This window comes from Microtus ochrogaster, chromosome 1 (assembly GCF_000317375.1).
Source record: "Microtus ochrogaster isolate Prairie Vole_2 chromosome 1, MicOch1.0, whole genome shotgun sequence".
Taxonomy (NCBI): Eukaryota; Metazoa; Chordata; class Mammalia; order Rodentia; family Cricetidae; genus Microtus; species Microtus ochrogaster.
The window spans coordinates 10,391,879-10,397,174 of NC_022009.1; the positions used below are offsets into that span (position 1 = coordinate 10,391,879).

A 5,296-nucleotide genomic window follows, 5' to 3' on the forward strand; every position below is an offset into this window, starting at 1 on the left:
ACACACACACACACATTGAGAAAGAACGAATGCACTATCCGTCACCTTTATTTCGGTTTGTTGTTTTGTCATAGTAGAGTTCAAGTAGCTGAGACTGGCCAAAGGTGACCTGAATTCCTGATACTTTCTGCCACCTCCTACCAAAAGCTGGTATCACAGCCCTGGTCCCTCAGGCCAAGTCTCAGCAAAGACAACCCAACAGTACACATTGCTATGTGTTTCAGGCTCCTTGTGTATGGGAAAAAGGTTGTATAGCTGTTAACTTTCCATGGCATTGACATCATATTGTTGTTGGTGGTGATTTCTGGTTTTTCAAGACAGGGTTTCTCTGTTTAACTGTCCTGACTATCCTGGAACTCGCTTTGTAGACCAGGCTGGCCTCGAACTCACAAAGATCCACCTGTCTCTGTCTCCCAAGTACTGGGATTAAAGACGCACACCACCACTGCTCGGCATTTTTTTCTATTTGTTTTGTTGTTGTTGTTGTTGTTTTCTGTTGTTGTTTTGTATTAATGTCTTTTAGAAAGGTATTTGTTTTTATTATTTTAAATTACATGCATGGGGTGGGGATAGGGTATGTGCACAGGAGTGCAAATGCCTCCAAAGACCAGAAGAGGTTGTGAGCCTCTTGACATGGGTGCTGGGAACAAAACTCAGTTTCTTTGGTTCAGTTTTTAAAATTATCTCATTTCTGTGTAGTAGATACATGGAAGGGTGAAGGCAGCATGATGGGAAAACTATTGCAGTCTGTGTAGTAGATACATGGAAGGATGAGGGCAGCACAACGGGAAAGCTATTGTAGTCGGTGTAGTAGATACAAGGAAGGATAACAGGAGCATGATGGGAAAACTATCGTAGCTTTGTGGACACTCAGTTATGAAGAGTGATTTGAATATCGTGGTAGCAATGGCCATAAAGTGTGTGAAAGAATTTCAGATAAGTAGGCTTTGTTCAGAGGTATAGGCTTTGTTGGATAGCTGGATGCAGAAAATAAGGGAACAGAGGAAATTCAGTTGTTCTTCCTACTAATAAAACTTTGTGAATAATGGCTAGGCTTTATTCTTTAACAAATGGTTAAGTAAAAGATTTGGATTCACTTGGAGACAATCACTTCACCTAATTCTGATTAAAGCATTCGAATTGTTTAGTGTGGTGTCATGGGCTTGTAATTTCAGAATCTGGGAGACTGAGGCATGAAGAGCTCTTCAGTTTATGGTCAGCCTGGACTATATAACAAAATTTTGTAAAAAAAAAAAAAAATAGCCGGGTGATGTTAATGCATGTCTTTAATGCCAGCACTCGGGAGGCAGAGGCAGGCAGATTTCTGTGAGCTCAAGGCCAGCCCAGTCTACAGAGCGAGTTCCAGGACAGCCAGGCTGTCTGGAAAAGGCTATTTTCACGGGAGGATACACCTTGAAGATAAACTGCAGGTAAGTAGTACAGATTTCAAGGATCTGTTTAAACGTTCATATCATTTACTACCTGTGCGCAGTTCGTGGTATTTGAGAGGTTAATGCATTGGCTGCATCAGTAACTGAGAATGGGGCCCCTTCCTTCTGGCTAGCCTGCTCAGAAGCCTGGTTGTTGATTTAACTTCTATCTTGAGGAAGGCGATGGACTGAAATTTTAGGTCCTTGAGTGCGTGATTCTTTACAAGATTTAAATGTGAGCTGGGCGTTGGTGGTGCACACCTTTAATCCCAGCACTCGGGAGGCAGAGGCAGGCGGATCTCTGTGAGTTCGAGACCAGCCTGGTCTACAGAGCTAGTTCCAGGACAGACTCCAAAGCCGCAGAGAAACCCTGTCTTGAAAAACCAAAAAAAAAAAAAAAAGATTTAAATGTGTTTTCTTTTTTTCCCCCCCAAGACAGGGTTTCTCAGTAGTTTTGGAATAGCTCTTGTAGACCAAGCTGGCCTCAAACTCACAGAAATCCCCCTGCCTCAGCCTCCCAAATGCTGGGATTAAAGGCATACACTACCACAGCCTGGTAAATGTGTGTTTTAAAAAGTTATTTCAAATTACTTCAAAAAGTAGTACCTATTGCATTGGTAAGCTTTTATACTTTTTTGTTATAAAGTGATGAACTTTCGAGACTGAGTACCTAACAGTACTTTGCAAATAAAAAATACATGATTTTAACAAATCACAGTAATGATGGTCTTTATAATAACAACTAAAATTTAACAAAACAGTTATATTTCATATAAATTTAATTATCATAAAAGTAATAGCTTTTCTTTGGGGACAGGATCTCAGTGTGCAACCCTAACTGACCTAAAATTTACATTTAAACCAGGCTGGTTTTTATCGATCAGTAACTGAAGAGTCATGGGTTCTGGTGCCCTCTCCTGGTGCGCAGCCGTAAATGCAGACAAAATACCCATATACGTAAAATAACATCTTTTGGAAGACTCTAAACTTTTTAAGAGACTTGTCTAGATATGTTATTTATATGTTTTTATAGGATTCTTTATTAGTCCCAGGTTTATTATATCTTAAAAAAAGAAAGACTATATGGGCTCTCCTTAGTTTAAGTTTACCCGCGTTTGTTTTTGTTTTTTCATTTAGGCTTTAACTTGCGATTCCGAGCTATAGGATTAGCCACCACCCCCACACAGACACACATCACAGAAAAATGTAAAGCCCTTACCTAGAGAAATTCACCAGGAGCTCAGAATATGTATGAGTTCATAAGCGACTATTCCATCTTCTTGGGTGGTCATGATGAAATTAGGAACGTGTTCTCATTTACTGTTAGAATTTAACAACTTTCCTTCTCTATTCCTCCTTTTTTGTTGTTGCTTGGGACTTCCTCCCCCCTTTATTTTACGATTTTTTTTTCTCTTCGAGAATTTGCACTCTTACTTTTAGGTTCCGAGAACCTAAAATATAGTGCTTTTATATTAGTTTATTATCTATTTATTGGTTTTATTTTCAGAAACAGAAAATTAAAAAGAAAAAAAGTCGCTGTACACTCAAAAGGTAGAAAAACAGGGGAAGTTTCCGCCTGCCCGGCTAGCTCAGTCGGTAGAGCATGGGACTCTTAATCCCAGGGTCGTGGGTTCGAGCCCCACGTTGGGCGGCGCCTGCTTTTTGTCTGAGCGAGCTAAATTTGGTTAAATTTAGTGTCAAATATTTGTTAGTCTTTAAAAAAAACGTATTTATCTAGGAAGGATTCCTAAACTGGGGCAATTAAAATGCTTTCAATAGTAATCGTCTCTTCCAACACCATTCTCATACTGCGCTTGCGCACTCCAAATCCCAGCTCCACGCCCATGGGTTCCGGTTTAAACCAGGAACAGAAATTTAGGACATAATTTTAAGACTGCTTTTCTTGTGTTAGCTTTCATAGTCCGTTTCATAGTAACGAACAATTTTTTTCCTAATAAAACTGTGAGCCCTGATTTTATCTGTTTTTGATAACACAGGAGATGTGGTGTCAAAACAGAAGTAGGTGCGGCAGGGCAGGGGAAGAACTAACTTCCGGGTTTGCGAACGTTCCCCGGTCACCCCGCTTTCCTCCAGCCAGTGCAGGACTTCTTCGGGGGTGCGGGAGAGAGAGGCCCCGAGCGCTGTCTTCCCCGCGGTCCGATGTGCACCGCCGCGCGCATCCTTTCTGGGGCTGTGTGGAGCCTTCAGCGCTGCCCTCAGACTGCCCAGGGAACCGATGGAGCAAGGCAGCCCGCGGCGGGAGAGAAGCAGACAGCGTGGGCTCCCGGGATAGGGGCCGCCGGCCCTGGAGAGGCTCATGCCTCCGCCCGCCGGCCTCTCTCTCCCAGAGCAATGGATTTCCTTTCCTTTTTTTTTTTAATTGATATTTATTGAGCTCTACATTTTTTTCTCTGGTCCCCTCCCTGCCTCTTCCCTCCCCCCTTCAACCTTCTCCCAAGGTCCCCATGCTCCCAATTTACTCAGGAGATCTTGTCTTTTCTACTTCCCATGTAGATTAGATCTATGTAAGTCTCTCTTAGTGTCCTTATTGTTGTCTAAGTTCTCTGGGACTGTGATTTGTGGGCTGGTTTTCTTTGCTTTATGTTTTAAAACCACCTATGAGTGAGTACATGTGATAATTGTCTTTCTGTGTCTGGGATACCTCACTCAAAATAATGTTTTCTAGCTCCATCGAGCAGTGGATTTCTTTACGGGCCCTCCCACCGTCCTCTCTGAGACAGGGGCTCTGTAGTCCTGGAACTCTGTGTACACCACAGAGATGCGCCTGTCTCCCGAATGGCTGTGCGTGCGTCACTCACTAAGCCTGGCTCTCCAGTCTTTATGCAGTCCACCTCAGCGCCGGGTGTGGCCGCACACCCTGTAATCTTAGCACAAGTGAGACAGGAGGATCGCTCTCTGCAAACTGGAAGTCAAACTGGGCTTAGAATCAAAGAAAAAGAAAAAAAAGCGGGTGGGGTGGGGTCATTTGTGATGTTGCTCTTATTTCTATGATGGACAGCTGGAAGGAAGGACAAAGTTACAACTGATACAGACAACTGGCAAGAAAAGGGTATTGATTGGTATTTTGGGTTAAACAGACCAGCCTGCTGTGTGAGAAAGGGGCGAAAACAATTTAGCTGAAAGCGCTCATCAGTCGGTTAATGCTCTGGGGCTTGGATCTCTCACCACTTTCCAGGGGCGGGGTCTACTTTCCGCCCTTCTCAGCCAATTCTAGACAGGCTTTCACATTCTTCTCATGCTCCCTACCAGGCAGTTAAACTGCCATCATCTCCACGTTTCCAAATCTATTAGCTAATTGCCATGCCTAATCCATTGGCCTATCAGAAACATAAACCTGATCTCTTCCGCCCCCCAACTTCCAGCACGTTGATGTTTTCCTGACACCTTGTCGGTCCTTTTCTCTCCTGTCTCCTAACTTGGGAGTGTCCCATGGATGAGTTCATGTTCCCCCTTGCTAAATGTGCACATCCCCACGTCTGTAACACCTAATAGTACTTCCCAGGGCCTCATCCTGGAGAATCGTCTATCTAGGATGCAGTCACTCAGGGCATGCAGGTGGGGTCGGTGGAAGAGACTCTTCTTAGATTGTCCTGTTGGGGTTGCTGTGTACAGTTCCCATTGTAAACTAGACACTATTTCTGATCAGAGTTTTAAAAGAAGCAGCACAAGCCCAGCCCACTGGCCTTCTCAGAGACTCATCTGCCCACACTCCTGCAGTGGGCTCAAGCTTATAGGTTCCTCGGCAGTCTTCTCTTTATATAATAGCCCAGTTCTTTTTTTTTTTTTTTTGGTTTTTCGAGACAGGGTTTCTCTGTGGCTTTGGAGCTTGTCCTGGAACTGGCTCT

The 5,296-nt window shown here is 43.6% G+C and overlaps 1 non-coding gene across 1 annotated transcript; it reads left to right on the top strand.

Moving 5' to 3' along the window:
* The first annotated feature begins 3,008 nt into the window (after nucleotides 1-3,008).
* Nucleotides 3,009-3,081, top strand: Trnak-cuu. The gene has a single exon. It is a non-coding gene; the product is annotated as a tRNA-Lys (tRNA).
* Nucleotides 3,082-5,296: the final 2,215 nt, after the last annotated feature.